Below are 20269 nucleotides of genomic sequence, written 5' to 3' on the forward strand. Positions count from 1 at the left end.
AAAAATATAGGCGCAGCCCCTAGTTAACATTTAATCCGGACTAGGGTAATCTACACACCTGATCGGATGAAGGTCGATTCATCGCAAAATGCGGAAAAATCGCAAAAGATTTTTAACCTCCAAAGAGCTGACCGGCTCACGCCACATCATGACAGCAGTTTTTGGCTTTCTCTACTGAGGTGCTCATCCGGATAAACCAGGACACAATCGTAGTAGTTCTCCCTTTATTACCCTAGCCGATAGAGCGGAACATAAGGTAGTAAGCACAGGAGCCGGGCAACCCAACTATTGACCAAAGACATGATTCGGAGCTATGCATATAATGCTAAATTCGGGGGCCGAACTATACTGTAAAAGTGTTCGGACTTGTTGCCGTAGTATGGAGCGTAATAAAGCCCCTGGCGAATTACGACGTACCAAAGTGTACGGATGTAGTCGATAAGAATAGCGAAATAAAATGAAGTAAAAAAGCTAGTGCCACATGAGTTAGGTCGCAAACTGTTTTCATTATAATTTTAATTAATACATCAAATCTTATTTGTACAAATAGTGCGATAAGCAACAGGGCTATTTAACATGCCAAGACCAAGGAGGAGATACGTACGAGTCCTGAAAATAGGTAGAATGATCGTTAAGAAGAACATCTAGAGATTCCCCCACACATCTGTGCTACTTGCCACCTTGGTATATCCGTCCTTTGAAAGGACTGATTACAGGCCGTTGAGAGGGGCCTATGGAAAACAAACCTGAAAAGGATAAAAAGAAAAGTAAAAGTATGTGTGTCCAGGGAAGGTCGAGCCATATTGTGGACCATAGTCTGGTTATGCCTCCGTCTCTGCCCATGGTATTTTTAGTGCGTAGTTATGTACGCGCGGTACGTATGCCGCCACTTGGTCGAGACTGAGACAGAGGCCGAATTTCTAGTCGAGCTCCTGACGAGCTGGACTATCCTGTTGCAGAGTAGTCTAGACTTGTTTGACAGTGTCTGAGAGCATGGCCACTGAATTAAGGTTCTCCTTGTGAAGGTCGCTCTATACTTCTGCTGCCAGGTCCGCGGTGTGCTCCTTAGTATGGAGGGAGCGCTCCGTGTTTCCATTGACTATGATGACACCACGTGGTCGGGGCATCTTGAGCTTGAGATAAGCATAGTGTGGCACCGCATTGAATCGCGCAAATGTAGTTCGTCTGAGCAGTGAGTGATAGCCACTTTGGAAGGGGACGATATCGAAGATTAACTCTTCGCTTCGGAAGTTGTCCGGAGATCCGAAGACGACCTCCAATGTGATTGAGCCCATGCAACGGGCCTCTACACCTGGTATAACTCCTTTAAAGGTAGTTTTGGTGGGCTTGATCCTTCATGGATCGATTCCCATTTTGCACACTGTATCTCATAAAGCAGGTTGAGGCTGCTGCCACCGTCCATGAGGACTCGTGTGAGGTGGAATCCATCAATTATTGGGTCGAGAACAAGTGCGGCTGAACCGCCATGATGGATACTGGTCGGATGGTCCCTGTGATCAAAGGTGATCGGGCAACCATGGGTTGAATTTTGGGGCGACTGGCTCTATCGCATAGACGTCCCTGAGCGCGCGCTTGCGCTCCCTCTTGGGGATATGGGTAGCGTATATCATGTTCATCATTTTGACCTGAGGGGGAAACTTCTCATGTCCCCCTGTGTTCGGCGGATGGGACTCCTCATCGTCATTCTCACTTTGCAACCCCTTCTCCTTGTCTTCGGCATTTAACTTTCCTGCCTGTTTAAAGACCCAACAGCTCCAGTGGGTATGATTGGCTGGTTTATCAGGGGTGCCGTGGATCGGACATGGACAATCGAGTATGCGGTCCAAGCTGGAAGAGCCATGATTATTCCTTTTATATGGCTTCTTTCACTGACTGGACTTGGAGCCACTAAATCCGGCGTTGACCGCCGTGTCATCAGTATTGTGACCATTGTTTCAATGCTTATGCCTGTTGCGTCGGGTCTTGCCGTTGTTATTTCTGGCTTCACAGGTGCCAGGTTCGCTTGCATTGTTATTGCTACGGGCTAACCAGCTATCTTCGCCCGCACAAAAGCGGGTCATGAGTGCCGTGAGGGCTGCCATGGACTTTGGCTTTTCCTAGCCGAGGTGTCGGGCAAGCCATTTGTCATGGTTGCTGTGTTTAAAGGCTGCTAGGGATTCAGCATCTGGACAGTCGACGATCTAGTTCTTTTTAGTTAAGAATCTGGTCCAGAATTTCCTGGCTAACTCGCTGTTGGACTATGTGACTTAGGTCATCGGCATTCGGAGGTCGGACGTATGTGCCTTAGAAGTTGTTGCGGAAGGCGTCTCCCAGGTCCTCCCAGCTGCCAATAGATTTTTTAGGCAGACTGTTCAGCCAGTGCCGGGCTGGTCCCTTGAGTTTTAGGGGGAGGTATTTGATGGCATGAAGATCATCACCGTGGGCCATATGAATATGGAGAATAAAGTCTTCAATCCATACCACGAGATCTGTTGTTCCATCATATGATTCGATATTCACGGGTTTGAACCCTTCCGGGAATTCATGCTCCATTACTTCATCAGCAAAGCAGAGGGGGTGTGCGGCGCCTCTATATTGGGCCAGATCGCGACGTAGTTCGAATGGAGTCCATCTGCGGTTTTCAGCCTAAACGTGATTGTGCTTGTCATGCCGGCTTGATAGCCGTCGTCGCGCATCGGGGCACGCCCCCGCGATTCGTAGATCGATCTGGCCGGACCTGCTTTATTCTTCAGGTCCTGCCGTAGGTCATATGTATGTTCCCGAGCTGTTTTATCTCTACCTTTACGGCGAGGTAGGACAGGCTGGCATTCGGCTTGAGTTGTCGCCTTGTCCCGGCCACATGGTGGTCGATCAGCCGTGTTATGCGCTGATGGTACGGGCTCAAGTGCCTCGTCATCGAATTGAGGTAGCAATTTGCGCTTCGGGTAACTTTTGGTTGGGCGCTCGAGGTTGTATTCCTCTGCTTCCAGGACATTAGTCCATCTATTGTTGAGTAGATCTTGATTAGCTTGAAGGTGCCGTTGTTTCTTTTTCAGGCTCCTTGCAGTGGCTATTAGCCGTTGCTTAAAGTGCTCCTGCTCGAGAGGTTCCTCAGCCACGATAAAGTCTTCGTCGCCGAGGCTCACCTCATCCTCGGAGGGTGGAAGGTAATTACTGTCCTCCGAGTCTTTGTTTGCATCCTGTTCATCGGGGCTAGCTTGCCCATCCTCCCAATCGTCTTGTTCAGAGTTTTGCTCGACGGGGTTTTCTTGGTCTTCGGCATCATCTGGAGTATTGTTGTTTCTCGTGCCGGTATTGCTGTCTTTGTTGCGGCGTGATTTAGAGCAGCACTGTCGGTGCTTTGGTTGTATCTCAAGAGGTTTATCCTCGATTGGGTCTTCTTTGTCATCGCCGTTAGCTTCCTTGGGTGTATCCACCGTGTATACGTCATACGAGGAGGTGGTCGTCCAGTGTCCAGTAAATGGCGGGTTTTTGGCTTGCTCCTCTCCGGCATCGTTGTCCATACCGTCGATGCCTTCGGAGACATAATCGAGCATGTCAGTTAAGTCCTCGACTGTGGCGATGAAGTGGGTGATGGGTGGGATGTAAAATTCCCCGCTCTCAGCCCCTAGTCCGGGTTGGGCGTAGTTCAGACGTTGCTCCTCTGTAATCACGAGGGATCGCATCAAGTCCAGAGCCTTGCTTAAAGGCGAGGTTTGGCCCGAGAGAAGAGAGCCCGTGGAGTACAGCGAGAGGGATACTCCTTGGCCAAACTCACACGATCTCGGAGAAGGGTCCGGCTCCATGATGGCTGCCAATGACACTACTTCCCCCCGGCTCTCCCACAATGGGTTTGGTGGCCGTAGATAGTCCGGTGAGCACAGGGAGCCTGTCTTTGGACCTGGCGATACGCTCCGGATCTAAGGCCGGAGCGGAGATTGAGGGCGCGAATAGTTGGAGGATCAAGTCTCCTCGAATATCCGCGACATAGTCCAAATTTCCAAAACTAATCTGGTGACCTGGGGCGTAGCTGTCGATCTGTTCCAGATGGCCAAGCGAGTTGGCCCGCAGTGCGAAGCCACTGAACACAAAGATCTGGCCGGGGAGGAAAACCTCCCCCAGGGCAGCTTTGTTGTAGATGATTGATGGAGCCATCGAACCTTCTGGTGACAACACAGTGGAACTCTCAATTAAAGCACCAATGTCGGTGTCAAAACTGGCGGATCTCGGGTAGGGGGTTTCAAACTGTGCATCTAAGGTTGATGGTAACAGGAGACAGGGGACACAAAGTTTTACCCAGGTTCAGGCCCTCTTGATGGAGTTAATACCCTACGTCCTGCTTGATTGATATTGCTAAGTATGAGGGTTACAAGAGTTGATCTACCACGAGATCGTAATGGCTAAAACACTAGAAGTCTAGCCTGTAAGATTATGATTGCCTCTACGGACTAAACCCTCCGGTTTATATAGACACTGGAGGGGACTAGGGTTGTACAAAGTCGGTTACAGAGAAAGGAATCTTCATATCTGAATGCCAGGCTTGCCATCCACGCCAAGGAGAGTCCCATCAGGACACTGGAGAGAGTCTTTTGTCTTGTATCTTCATAGCCCATTAGTCCGGCCCATGTCCAACAGGTCGGACCCCCGAGGACCCCTTAATCCAGGACTCCCTCAGTAAGTAAGAACTCTGCATCCATCTTTTTACTACCCATAATGAGTTGTGTTAGATAAAAATGTCTGAATCTTTTTTCCTTTGCAGTGGTTGCCAAAGCATCTTACTCAAGATTACCTCTCAAACTACATGATTGGTGGGCATGCAAAGGTTAAAGTATTTCTATTAGAACACGATGATTATCTAGATGTTTTCATGAAGACCATGAAGGATGGTCGGTCTGCTATCACAAGGGGTTGGACTAGAGTCGTGCGTGCCTTCTGCATGGAGGAGGGCACAATATGGGCATTCCGCTTCAACTTGTTCAGCAACAAGAATATATTTCGCCTCTTTCTTTACCGTCTTTAATAGTACAAGTATACAACTGTGGTTCATCATTATTTATTTGGTTCTTATGTAATTCTTGAACATATGTACCTATGAATCGAATAATGCATTGTTTGAACCTGATGGATATGAATAAAGTTGTAGCATACATTCAAATTCAAATCCAAATCCGGTACTATTTGGAAAAGCAACAATTAAATTATGGTGAAATTACGCTCTCCAGGTTGTTACGGCACATACGGTTGGTAAAACACAAACGTTTTCGATATGCACCATAATCGGAGACGGTTCACAGAGGAAACATGTGCAAGCATGCACAAAGTTGCTGTTTGCAAAGTGTGTGCAATGTCAGACAAAATAACAAACGGTGCGGGAAAACTAAACATTTGTGTTAGTTGCCTTATCGTACATGATTCACAACCATGAACTATTTTTGATGAAGTATGCATCGTAAACGTTGCACCACATAATAGCATGTGCGATAGTTGTCGTGTACGACGATGTTACGACGGTCCGGCATTTCATAATCCTGTTGAAACTCATATGACGATTAGCTAATCTTCTTAACGGTGAACCGTTTGTGATGGGCCGTGCATAATACACGTTCTATAATAGTGAACCGTTTGTGATGGGCCGCGCATCGTAAACGTAGCACCACAGAATACCGACTGCGATGGCAATGCGAGCAGCAACAAGTAGGAGTACTATAGGGGCCCTATCCCCGACGGTTTTCGGGTCGTGTGGGAAGGACCCCCCTATCGCCCACACTCACTTGGCGACGGTTCCCAATGCCATCACGGAAAGGGGTTTTAAACCGTTTGTTCAGGACCGACGCGCACCAGTGGTTAGAGTTATGCCTTTCTCTTTATATAAAAGACTTGACTTGAATAAACTCACACCTACTGAAATATCTTTGCAAATGGGTGACAAATCAACTGCTATACCTATCAATATCAGTGAGGATGTGCCTGTTGTTGTTGCTAATGTTACTATTTTGACCGACTTTGTTATACTTGAGATGCCTGAGGACGACAACATGTGGATTATCCTTGGTGGACCCTTCTTGAATACTGCAGGGGCTGTTATTGATTGCAATAAAAGTAAGTGTTGGAAATATGCCCTAGAGGCAATAATAAATTAGTTATTATTATTATTATATTTCATTGTTCATGATAATCGTTTATTATCCATGCTAGAATTGTATTGATAGGAAACTCAGATACATGTGTGGATACATAGACAACACCATGTCCCTAGTAAGCCTCTAGTTGACTAGCTCGTTGATCAATAGATGGTTACGGTTTCCTGACCATGGACATTGGATGTTGTTGATAACGGGATCACATCATTAGGAGAACGATGTGATGGACAAGACCCAATCCTAAGCCTAGCACAAGATCGTGTAGTTTGTTTGCTAAAGCTTTTCTAATGTCAAGTATCATTTCCTTAGACCATGAGATTGTGCAACTCCCGGATACCGCAGGAGTGCTTTGGGTGTGCCAAACGTCACAACGTAACTGGGTGGCTATAAAGGTTCACTACAGGTATCTCCGAAAGTGCCTATTGGGTTGGCACGAATCGAGACTGGGATTTGTCACTCCGTGTAAACGGAGAGGTATATCTAGGCCCACTTGGTAGGACATCATCATAATGTGCACAATGTGATCAAGGAGTTGATCATGGGATGATGTGTTATGGAACGAGTAAAGAGACTTGCCGGTAACGAGATTGAACAAGGTATCGGGACACCGACGATCGAATCTCAGGCAAGTATCGTACCGATAGATAAAGGGAATTGTATACGGGATTGATTAAATCCTTGACATCGTGGTTCATCCGATGAGATCATCGTGGAACATGTAGGAGCCAACATGGGTATCCAGATCCCGCTGTTGGTTATTGAATAGAGAGTTGTCTCGGCCATGTCTGCATGACTCCCGAACCCGTAGGGTCTACACACTTAAAGTTCGATCACGCTAGGGTTATAGGGAAAGTATGTACGCAGTTACCGAATGTTGTTCGAAGTCCCGGATGAGATCCCGGACGTCACGAGGAGTTCTGGAATGGTCCGGAGGTAAAGATTGATATATAGGAAGTATGGTTTTGGCCACCGGAAGTGTTCCGGGCATCACCGGTAGTGTACCAGGACCACCGGAGGGGTCCGGGGGTCCACCGGGTGGGGCCACCAGCCCCGGAGGCCTACATGGGTCAATAGTGGGAAGGGACCAGCCCCTAGGTGGGCTGGGGCGCCTCCCACCAAGGCCCAAGGCGCCTCCAAGAGGGTAAAGGGGCAAACCCTAGTGCAGATGGGCCCTAAGGCCCACCTCAGGTGCGCCTCCCCCTCTCCCCCTTGTGGCCGCCACCCTAGATGGGATCTGGGGCTGCCGCACCCCTTGGGGTGGCAACCCTAGGTGGGGGTGCAGCCCTCCCTCTCCCCCTATATATAGTGGAGGCAAAGGGGCAGCCCAACACATGAAGTTCTTCCCCTATTGGCGCAGCCCTACCCCTCTCCCTCCTCGTCTCTCGTAGTGCTTGGCGAAGCCCTGCTGGAGCTGGAGTCTCGCGCTCCTCCACCATCACCACGCCGTCGTGCTGCTGCTGGATGGAGTCTTCCCCAACCTCTCCTTCTCCCCTTGCTGGATCAAGGTGTAGGAGACGTCACCGGGCTGCACGTGTGTTGAACGCAGAGGCGCCGTTGTTCGGCGCTTAGATCGGAATCAACCGCGATCTGTGAATCGCTGCGAGTACGACTCTTCATCCGCGTCCTTGCAACGCTTCCGCTTAGCGATCTACAAGGGTATGTAGAATGCACTCCCTTCCCCTCGTTGCTAGATTACTTCCATAGATTGATCTGGTATGCGTAAAATTTTAAATTTGCTACGATCCCCAACAGTGGCATCATGAGCTAGTCTATGCGTAGTTTCTATGCACGAGTAGAACAAGTTGTTGTGGGCGTCGATTTTGTCAATTTACTTGCCGTTACTAGTCTTATCTTGATTCGGCGGCATCGTGGGATGAAGCGGCCCGGACCGACCTTACACGTACTCTTACGTGAGACTGGTTCCACCGACTGACATGCACTAGTTGCATAAGGTGGCTAGCGGGTGTCTGTCTCTCCCACTTTAGTCGGATCGGATTCGATGAAAAGGGTCCTTATGAAGGGTAAATAGAAATTGGCATATCACGTTGTGGTTTTCGCGTAGGTAAGAAACGTTCTTGCTAGAAACCTATAGCAGCCATGTAAAAACTTGCAACAACAATTAGAGGACGTCTAACTTGTTTTTGCAGCATATGCCTTGTGATGTGATATGGCCAAAAGGATGTGATGAATGATATATGTGATGTATGAGATTGATCATTGATCATGTTATTGTAATAGGAATCACGACTTGCATGTCGATGAGTATGACAACCGGCAGGAGCCATAGGAGTTGTCTTAATTTATTTATGACCTGCGTGTCAACTTAAACGTCATGTAATTACTTTACTTTATTGCTAAAGCGTTAGCCATAGTAGTAGAAGTAATAGATGACGAGACAACTTCAAGAAGACACGATGATGGAGATCATGATGATGGAGATCATGGTGTCATGCCAGTGACAACGATGACCATGGAGCCCCGAAGACGGAGATCAAAAGGAGCAAAATGATATTGGCCATATCATGTCACTATTTGATTGCATGTGATGTTTATCATGTTTTACATCTTATTTGCTTAGAACGACGGTAGCTTAAATAAGATGATCCCTCACTAAAATTTCAAGAAAAGTGTTCCCCCTAACTGTGCACCGTTGCGAAGGTTCGTTGTTTCAAAGCACCATGTGATGATCGGGTGTGATAGATTCTAACGTTCAAATACAACGGGTGTTGACGAGCCTAGCATGTACAGACATGGCCTCGGGACACATGCGAAACACTTAGGTTGACTTGACGAGCTTAGCATGTACAGACATGGCCTCGGAACACGGAAGACCGAAAGGTCGAACATGAGTCGTATAGAAGATACGATCAACATGAGATGTTCACTGTTGATGACTAGTCCGTCTCACGTGATGATCGGACACGGCCTAGTCGATTCGGATCATGTTTCACTTAGATGACTATAGGGGTGTCTATCTGAGTGGGAGTTCATTAAATGATTTGATTAGATGAACTCAGTTATCATGAACATAGTCTAAGTTGTCTTTGCAAATATGTTGTAGGTAAATAGCTCACGTTGTAGCTCTCTGTTTCAATACGTTCCTAGAGAAAGATTAAGTTGAAAGATATTGTAAGAAATGATGCAGACTAGGTCTGTAGTCCGAGGAGTGTCCTCACTGCTACATAGAAGGCTTACGTCTTTGATGCACCGCTCGATGTGCAAACCCCTACAACGTCGCCTGTGGATGTTGTGAACACCTGACAGACACATCCTGATGACTACTTGATAGTTTAGTGCACCATACTTTACGACTTAGAATCGGGATTCCAATGACGTTTTGAACGCCATAGAACATATGAGATGTTCCAAGAGCTGAAATTGGGATTTCAGGCTCATGCCCGTGTTGAGAGGTGTGATACCTCTGACAAGTTCTTTTGCCAACAAGATGGAGGAGAATAGCTCAGCTAGTGAGCATGTGCTCAGAATGTCTGGGTGCTACAATCACTTAAATCAAGTGGGAGTTAAACTTCCAGATAAGATAGTGATTGATAGAGTTCTCTAGCCACTATCACTAAGCTACTAGATCTTCGTGATGAACTATGACATGCAAGGGATGGAGATGATCCCAGAGCTGTTCGCGGTGCTTAAGACCGCAACAAGTAGAAATCAAGAAGGAGCATCAAGTGTTGATGGTTTAACAAGACCACTGGTTTCAAGAAGGGCAAGGGCTAGAAGGGAAACTTCATGGATGGCAAACCAGTTGCCGCTCCAGTGAAGGAACCCAAGGTTGAACCCAAACCCGAGACTAAGTGCTTCTATTATAAGGGGAACGGTCACTGGTAGCGGAATTACCCCAAATGCATGGTAGATAAGAAGGCTGGCAACTTCAACAAAGTATATACGTGTTATTAATGTGTACCTCACTAGTACTCCTGGTAGCACCTGGGTATTGGATACCGGTTCAGTTACTATTATTGGTGACTTGAAGCAAAAGCTACGAACTAAACGGAGACTGGCTAAGGGCGAGGTGACGATGTGTGTTGGAAGTGTTTCCAAAGTTGATAAGATCACCATCGCACGCTCCATCTGCCTTCGGGGTTAGTATTGAACCTAGATAAATGTTATCAGGTGTCTACGTTGAGCATGAATATGATTAGATCATGTTCATTGCAATACAGTCATTCATTTAAGTTAGAGAATAATGGTTATTCTGTTTACATGAATGATACCTTTCATGGTCATGCACCCTATGTGAATGGTTCATTGAATCTCGGTCGTGGTAATACACATGTTCACGCCAAAAGATGTAGAGTTAATAATGATAGTACCACTTTCTCATGGCACTGCCGCTTAGGTCATATTGGCGTAAGATGCATGAAGAAACTCCATGTCGATGGATGTTTGGAGTCACTTGATTTTGAATCACTTGACACATGCGAGCCATGCCTCATGGGCAGGATGACTAAGACCCCGTTTTCAGGTACAATGAAACGGGCAAGTGACTTGTTGGAAATCATGCATGCTGATGCATGTGATCCAATGAGAATTGAAGCATGCGGTGGATATCGCTATTTTCTCATCTTCACTGAAGATTTGGGTAGATATAGGTATATCTACTTAATGAAGCACAAGTCTGAAACATTTGAAAAGTTCAAGCGATTTCAGAGTGAAGTTAAGAATCATCATAACAATAAGATCATGTTCCTATGATCTGATCAAAAGGGGGTTTTCTGATTTATGAGTTTGGCAATCACTTAAGACATTGTGGAATTGTTTCACAGTTGAAGCCACCTGGAACACCACAAGGTAATGGTGTATCCGGACGTCGTAATCGAACCCTATGAGATATGGTGCGATCTATGATGTCTCTTACCAATCTACCGTTTTCATTTTGAGGTTATGCGTTAGAGACAGCTGCATTCACTTTAGATAGGACACCATCTAAGTCCGTTGAGACAACGTCATATGAATATTGGTTTGGCAAGAAACCAAAGTTGTCGTTTCTTAATGTTTGGGGATGCGATGCTTAGGGCTTCAGCCAGGGAAGCTCGAACCCAAAGCGGACAAACACATCTTCATAGGATACCCAAGGGTGACAGTTGGGTATACCTTATATCTTAGATCCGAGGGCAAATTGTTTGTCGCTAAGAACGGGTCCTTTCTCGAGAAGGAGTTCTCTCGAAAGAATTGAGTGGGAGGAAGATGGAACTTGATGAGGTTGTCGAACCTTTACTTCAACCAGAGAGTGGTGCAACACAGAAAGATGTTTTCTGTGGCGCCTACGTCTGTTGAAGAGGAAGTTAATGATGGTGATCATGAAGCTTCAGATCAAGTTGCTATCGAACCTCATAGGTCGACAAGGATATGTACTACTCCTGAGTGGTACGGTAATCCTGTCTTAGATATCATGTTGTTAGACAACAATGAACCTACGAGCTATGGAGAAGCGATGGTGGGCCCGTATTCCGACAAATGGTTAGAAGCCATGAATTCCGAGATAGGATCCATATATCAGAACAAAGTATGGACTTTGGTGGACTTGCCCGATGATCGGCAAGCCATTGAGATAAATGGATCTTTAAGAAGAAGACGAACGTGGGCGGTAATGTTACCGTCTATGAAGCTCGACTTGTGGGAAAGAGTCTTTTCACAAGTTCAAGGAGTTGACTACGATGAGAATTTCTCACCCGTAGTGATGCTTAAGTCCGTCGGAATCATGTTAGCATTAGCTGTATTTTTCGATTATGAAATCTTACAGATGGATGTCAAAACAAGTTTTCTTACCAGTTTTCGTAAGAAAAGTTGTATGTGATATAATAAAAGGTTTTGTCGATCCTAAGGATGCTAAAAGGTATGCTGGCTCTGGCAATCCTTCTATGGACTAGAGCAAGCATCTCGGAATCAGAATATATGTTTTGATGGAGTGATCAAAGCTTTTAGGTTTATACAATGTTTGTTAGAAACTTGTATTTACAAGAAAGTGAGTGGGAGCACTACAACATTTCTGATAAGTATATGTGGATGACATATTGTAGATCCGAAATAATGTAGAATTTCTAGAAAGCATAAACGGTTGTTTGAAGAGTGTTTTTCAAAGGAAGACCTGGATAAAGCTGCTTACAAATTGGGCATCAAGATCTATAGAGATAGATCAAGACGCCTGATGATACTTTCAAAGAACGCACACCTTGACATGTTTTTGAAGGAGTTCAAAATAGATCAGTCAAAGAAGGGGTTCTTACCTGAGTTGTAAGGTGTGAAGTTGAGTAAGACTCAAAGATTGACCACGGCAGAAGAAATAGGAAGGACGAAGGTCGTCCCCTATGCTTTTGTCATAGGCTCTATATGGTATGCCATGCTGAGTACCGCACCTGATGTGTGCCTTGCCACATGTTTGGCAAGAGGGTACAAAGGTGATCTAGGAGTAGATCACCAGATAGCGGTCAAAATTATCCTTAGAGGAATAAGGAAATGTTTCTCGGTTGTCGAGGTGATAAAGAGTTCGACGTAAAGAGTTATGTCGATGCAAGCTTAACACCTATCCGGATAGCTCTGAGTAGAGATACCGGATACGTATAATGGAGCAACAATTTGGAATAGCTCCAAGTGGAACGTGGTAGCAGCATCTACGATATGACATAAAGTTTTGCGAAATACATAGGGATCTGAATATGGAAAGACCCATTGACTACAACCTCTCTCACAAGCATAACATGATCAAACCCAGAACTCTTTGAGTGTTTATCACATAGTGATGTGAACTAGATCATTGAGTCTAGTAGACTCTTGGATGTTGGTCACATGACGATGTGACCTGTGAGTGTTAATCACATGGCGATGTGAACTAGATTATTGACTCTAGTGAAAGTGGGAGACTGTTGGAAATATGCCCTAGAGGCAATAATAAATTAGTTATTATTATTATATTTCATTGTTCAAGATAATCGTTTATTATCCATGCTAGAATTGTATTGATAGGAAACTCAGATACATGTGTGGACACATAGACAACACCATGTCCCTAGTAAGCCTCTAGTTGACTACCTCGTTGATCAATAGATGGTTACGGTTTCCTGACCATGGACATTGGATGTTGTTGATAATGGGATCACATCATTAGGAGAATGATGTGATGGACAAGACCCAATCCTAAGCCTAGCACAAGATCGTGTATTTTGTTTGCTAAAGCTTTTCTAATGTCAAGTATCATTTCCTTAGACCATGAGAGTGTGCAACTCCCGGATACCATAGGAGTGCTTTAGGTGTGCCAAACGTCACAACGTAACTGGGTGGCTATAAAGGTTCATTACAGGTATCTCCGGAAGTGTCTGTTGGGTTGGCACGAATCGAGACTGGGATTTGTCACTCCGTGTAAACGGAGAGGTATCTCTGGGCCCACTCGGTAGGACATCATCATAATGTGCACAATGTAACCAAGGAATTGATCACAGGATGATGTGTTATGGAACGAGTAAAGAGACTTGCCGGTAATGAGATTGAACAAGGTATCGGGATACCGACGATCGAATCTCGGGAAAGTATCGTACCGATAGATAAAGGGAATTGTTTACGGGATTGATTGAATCCTTGACATCGTGGTTCATCCGATGAGATCATCGTGGAACATGTAGGAGCCAACATGGGTATCCAGATCCCGCTGTTGGTTATTGACCGGAGAGTTGTCTCGGCCATGTCTGCATGACTCCCGAACCCGTAGGGTCTACACACTTAAGGTTCGATGATGCTAGGGTTATAGGGAAAGTATGTACGCGGTTACCGAATGTTGTTCGGAGTCCCGGATGAGATCCCGGACGTCATGAGGAGTTCCAAAATGGTCCAGAGGTAAAGATTGATATATAGGAAGTATGGTTTTGGCCACCGGAAGTGTTCCGGGCATCACCGGTAGTGTACCAGGACCACCGGAGGGGTCCAGGGGTCCACCAGGTGGGGCCACCAGCCCCGAAGGCCTACATGGGCCAATAGTGGGAAGGGACCAGCCCCTAGGTGGGCTGGGGCGCCTCCAACCAAGGCCCAAGGCGCCTCCAAGAGGGTAAAGGGGCAAACCCTAGGGCAGATAGGCCCTAAGGCCCACCTCAGGTGCGCCCCCCCCCTCTCCCCCTTGTGGCCGCCACCCTAGATGGGATCTGGGGCTGCCGCACCCCTTGGGGTGGGAACCCTAGGTGGGGGCGCAGCCCTCCCTCTCCCCCTATATATAGTGGAGGCAAAGGGGCAGCCCAACACACGAAGTTCTTCCCCTGTTGGCGCAGCCCTACCCCTCTCCCTCCTCGTCTCTCGTAGTGCTTGGCGAAGCCCTGCTAGAGTCCCGCGCTCCTCCACCACCACCACGCCGTCGTGCTGCTGCTGGAAGGAGTCTTCCCCAACCTCTCCTTCTCCCCTTGCTGGATCAAGGCGTAGGAGACATCACCGGGCTGCACGTGTGTTGAACGCGGAGGCGCCGTTGTTCGGCGCTTAGATCGGAATCAACCGCGATCTGAATCGCTACGAGTACGACTCCTTCATTTGCGTTCTTGTAACGCTTCCGCTTAGCGATCTACAAGGGTATGTAGATGCACTCCCCTTCCCCTCATTGCTAGATTACTCCATAGATTGATCTTGGTAATGCGTAGAAAATTTTAAATTTTTGCTACGATCCCCAACAGTAAGGTCACTTTTCATATTAATGACAATGAGCATACGGTGCACTTTCCGAAGAAACAATTCCAAGTGAATGGTATTAATGTTATTGAAAAATATCCGACAATCACTATTGGAAGTTTTAAAATACCTCTACCTACTATCAAAAACAAATATGAAATGCTTATTGTTGGGGAAATGCATATCCCCATTGAGGTAACTTAGTGATTTACGAAAGTTCTTCGATTTCATGCTAATCGAAAGTGGTTGTTAATAAGACTTGATCAACCTTATTAATGGATCATTTTTGAACGGTATGAAGTTGATGAATTTAGTAAGCACTACTTTCTGTCCCCACTTTTTATCCCCTGTTCTTATTAGTTAAATAAAATAAAATGCCATGTTTTGTCTGTTTTATGAATTTCCCGTGCAATAAAAATAACCCAAAAAAGTTCTCAGAATGCCCTGAAAATTTATTAATTTAATACGATTTTTTTCTGAATATTTGAGAATTTTTGGTGCAAATAACATCAGATGGAGGTGCACCTGGTGGGCACAGCCCACCTAGGCGCACCAGCACCCCCAGGCATGCCCTGGTGGGTTGTGGTCCCCGCGTGGCCCCCCTTACTTACCTCTTCGTACCACATCATCACTTACCTCCAGAAAAAAATCCCGATTGCTCTCTCTCTCTCTCCCGTGTTCTTAAGCTCAAACCCGCGGATTTTGATCTCTTTGCTTGAAGCTCCATTTCTGAAACTGTTTCGGGGGATTGTTGCTTGGTATGTGACTCCACCATTTGTCCAATTAGTTTTTGTTTTAGTGGATTATACTTTGAATAATCAGCTACTCTTGGTGTTGTTGTAGATGTGTTTGCATGTTGAATTCTTAGTGTTCTAAGTTGTTTGAATGCTTGCTATGGCCTCTATGTATCCCTATGAGTAGTTGCTATCAATCTTACAAAGTTTTGTTGACAAATTTTTGTCACTCAAATTTTTTTATTTTCAGAAAATTGTACGTGGACATGAATATCTTCAGGAAGTTTGGCTCTAAGAAGAACTCCAAGGGTGTTATTGGGGAGTCTTCTAATAATGATCTCCACCCTCGGAGGTTGGCGGAAGTACGGCCATGCGAATGGCCGCATACCCCGTTCCTGCAAGAGGCTAGAATTCTTGAGTTCATGCAATATATTGCTAATGCCGGCCTCACCGACTTCATCGCAGATGAGTGTGACCAGCACCATATCCTCACAAACATATTTGTTCAAAGCTTTACTTTCTTGCCTAGAAATAATCCTCCTGAAGTGAGCTTTGATTTATATGCTGAAAACCATCATATACCACTTACTGAATTTTGTGACATATGCTTGATCCCGTATGATGGGAGCTTGGTTGAGCCTAGGCCGGCTGTGTTTGAGGATTTTTATCGCACTCTCATAGTGGGTGATGAGAGAGGAGTGTCAGCCACTACGGCTGCTAGCATACACTTTCCTGCCGTACATTATTTTGCTTTATTTGTTGCTAAGTGCTTGCTTGCTAGAAAGAAAGTAGGTGCGCTCTATGCACCAGACTTTGCTATTTTACGCCAAGCACTAGAGGGCGACAACACCTTTAGCTTGGGAGCTATTGTGGCTCGTCGCCTCCATCTTAATAAATCACGGGGTGAAATACATGGTGGGATTTATGCTACTCGTTTGGCGGCTCACTTCGAGGTTGAGATATGCCCTCGCGATTCCCCTCTAACCAAAGTTTACCTAGACCGTGCAGCCATGGATCACCACCATTTTACTGCTATCGAATCTCCTCACATCCCTATTCCGTATAACCTGGTTTTTAGTGTGAGGACTCGTGAAGTTATTCCATTGCCTGCTCCTGCTTTGTTTGATTCTGTTGCCAGGGGCAGATATAGGATTATGCCAGCAGATATCATCGCCTACCGGAACGCTCAGGCTGCTGCTGAGGCAGCACACTGATACGTCTCCAATGTATCTATATTTTTTGATTGTTCCATGATGTTTTATTATCAATATTGGATGTCTTATAATCATTTTATATCATTTTTTGGTACTAACCTATTGACATAGTGCCAAGTGCCCGTTGCCGTGTTTTCCATGTTTTTTTACATCGCAAAAAATCAATATCAAACAAAGTCCAAATGCCACAAAACTTTACGGAGAATTTTTATGGACCAGAAGGAAGATATTGGGCCCTGGTTGCACCTGGGGGGAGTCACAAGGAGGGGACAACCCACCAGGGCGCGCCAGGAGACCCAGGAGCGCCCTGGTGGGTTGTGCCCACCTCGGGTGCCCCCCGGACCGCCTCTTTGCTCTATAAATACCCCAATATTCCCAAAACCCTAGGGGAGTCGACAAAATATTCATCCAGTCGCCGCAGAGTCCAGAACCACCAGATCCAATGTAGACACCATAACGGAGGGGTTCACCACTTCCATTGGTGCCTCTCCGATGATGTGTGAGTAGCTCTTTGTAGACCTTCAGGTCTGTAGTTAGTAGCTAGATGACTTCATCTCTCTCTCTCTCTCTCTCTCTCTCTCTCTCTCTCTCTCTCTTTATTCTCAATACAATGGTCTCTTGGAGATCCATATGATGTAACTCTTTTGCGGTGTGTTTGTTGGGATCGATGAACTTTAAGTTTATGATCAGATCTATCTTTTTATATCCATGAACGTATTTGAGTTTCTTTGATCTCTTTTATGCATGATCTCTTATAGACACATATTTATTCTCCGATATTTGGGTTTTGTTTGGCAAACTTGATCTATTTATCTTGCAATGGGAAGAGGTGCCCGGTAGTGGGTTCGATCTTACGGTGCTTGATCCCAGTGACAGAAAGGGAACTAACACGTATGTATCGTTGCTACTAGGGATTAAAAGATGGGATCTATATCTACCGCCATAGATAAACGGATATCGTCTACATCATGTCATCGTTCTTATTGCATTACTCTGTTTTTCCATGAACTTAATACATTAGATGCATGCTGGATAGCGGTCGATGTGTGGAGTAATAGTAGTAGATGCAGGCAGGAGTCGGTCTACTAATCTTGGACGTGATGCCTATGTAATAATCATTGCCAGGATATCGTCATAATTATTTGAGGTTCTATCAATTTCCCAACAATAATTTGTTCACCCACCGCTTTGCTATTTTTCTCGAGAGAAGCCACTAGTGAAACGTACGAACCCCCAGGTCTCTTTCTCATATTCTTTGCCTTCGCAATCTATTTTTATTTGCTTTTATTTTCAGATATATTAAACCAAAAATCCAAAAATACCTTGCTGCAATTTATTTCATTTGGCGTTTGATCTATCAATATTTACAACTTTCTCCCGTCAAGACGCCATTTCTGGCGCCGTTACCCAAAAGGGATTGACAACCCCTTTAACACGTCGGGTTGCGAGTGGTTGTTAATTGTGTGCAGGGGTCGTTTACGTTGTGTTGCTTGGTTCTCCTACTAGTTCGATAACCTTGGTTTCATATCTGAGGGAAATACCTACCGCCGTTGAGCTGCATCATCCCTTCCTCTTTAGGGAAAAAACCGACGTAGCTTCAAGCGACATCAAAAGGAATTTCTGGCGCCGTTGTCGGGGAGGATCTTCATCATAACCAGGTTCCTAAACACAAATCTCATCTCCTCGCAATTTACATTATTTGCCATTTGCCTCTCGTTTTCCTCTCCCCCACTTCACAAAAAATTGTCGTTTTATTTGCCTCTCTTTTTCTGTTTTCAGTTCTCTCGCTTTCTAGTCTTGATGGCTAGAGTCCCTACTCCTCCTTTGTCACAAGATTTTCAAGTCCTTTACTTCAAGCAAGGACAAGGAGAAACCTTGAAAGATGCCTGGTATAGGCTTATGGAATCGTATCGTATTTCCAACTTAAAGGGGGATGCTAAAGTTTTGCTTCGAAATATTTACATAGGATTGGCTTTGCATCATAGACAACTTCTTGATTTTGCCACTAAAGGAAACTTCATTGATCTTGATGCCAATGCTGCCTATGAAATCTTAGAGGGAATTTTGGGAATACCACCTCAAAATAAGGGGTTTCCTTTTAACCCTGAGGGAGCTCAAATGTTGGAAAAACTTGGTGATTTCATTAAGCGTATGGTTGAAATACAAAAATTTAATGAACCCCTCAAACACATCAATGGTAGTATCAATCGCATGAATGCCTTGATTCCTCTTTCTAATAAGCGATTGGATATTTTGGATCTTAAGATGGTTTCTTTTTCGGAGAATTTAGGGAACCGTAAAGAGCCTCCCGGGGTTGAGAAAACCCTTACAAAAATTGTCAAAACTTCAGAAGACAAAACTTAGATCCTTGCTTTATGCCGAGCTAAGGGCGTAAAACTATAGAGCTTGTTGGGAGGCAACCCAATGGAAAAATTATTTTTGCTTCCTGTTTTTGAGTGTTAGCACAATTATGGTATGATACGTCTCTGTCGTATCTAATTTTCCAAACACTTTCGCCCTTGTTTTGGACTCTAACTTGCATGATTTGAATGGAACTAACCCAGACTGACTCTGTTTTCAGCAGAATTTCCATGGTGTTATTTATGTGCTGAAACAAAAGTTCTCGGAATGACCTGAAACTTCACGGAACAACTTTTCAGAAAATATAAAAAATCCTTGCAAAAGATGAAGGCCAGGGGGTCCACCACCTGTCCACGAGGGTGGGGGCGCGCCTGCCCGCCCCCTACCTCGTGGGCCCCCTGGAGCTCCTCCGACCTCAACTCCAACTCTATATATTTGGTTTCGGGGAGAAAAAAATCAAGGAGAAGAATTCATCACATTTTACAATACGGAGCCGCCGCCAAGCCCTAAAACCTCTCGGGATGGCTGATCTGGAGTCCGTTCGGGGCTCCGGAGAGGGGAATCCGTCGCCATCGTCATCATCAACCATCCTCCATCACCAATTTGATGATGCTCACCGCCGTGCATGAGTAATTCCATCGTAGGCTTGCTGGACGGTGATGGGTTGGATGGGATCTATCATGTAATCGAGTTAGTTTTGTTAGGGTTTGATCCCTAGTATCCACTATGTTCTGAGATTGATGTTTCTATGACTTTGCTATGCTTAATGCTTGTCACTAGGGCCTGAGTGCCATGATTTCAGATCTGAACCTATTATGTTTTCATCAATATATGAGAGTTCTTGATCCTATCTTGCAAGTCTATAGTCACCTATTATGTGTTATGATCCGTTAACTCCGAAGTGACAATAATCGGGATACTTATCGGTGATGACCGTAGTTTGAGGAGTTCATGTATTCGCTATGTGCTAATGCTTTGTTCCGGTACTCTATTAAAAGGAGGCCTTAATATCCCTTAGTTTCCGTAAGGACCCCGCTGCCACGGAAGGGTAGGACAAAAGATGTCATGCAAGTTCTTTTCCATAAGCACGTATGACTATATTCGGAATACATGCCTACATTACATTAATGAACTGGAGCTATTTCTGTGTCACCCTAGGTTATGA

The sequence above is a fragment of the Triticum urartu genome, chromosome 2, assembly GCF_003073215.2.
Source record: "Triticum urartu cultivar G1812 chromosome 2, Tu2.1, whole genome shotgun sequence".
Classification (NCBI taxonomy): Eukaryota; Viridiplantae; Streptophyta; class Magnoliopsida; order Poales; family Poaceae; genus Triticum; species Triticum urartu.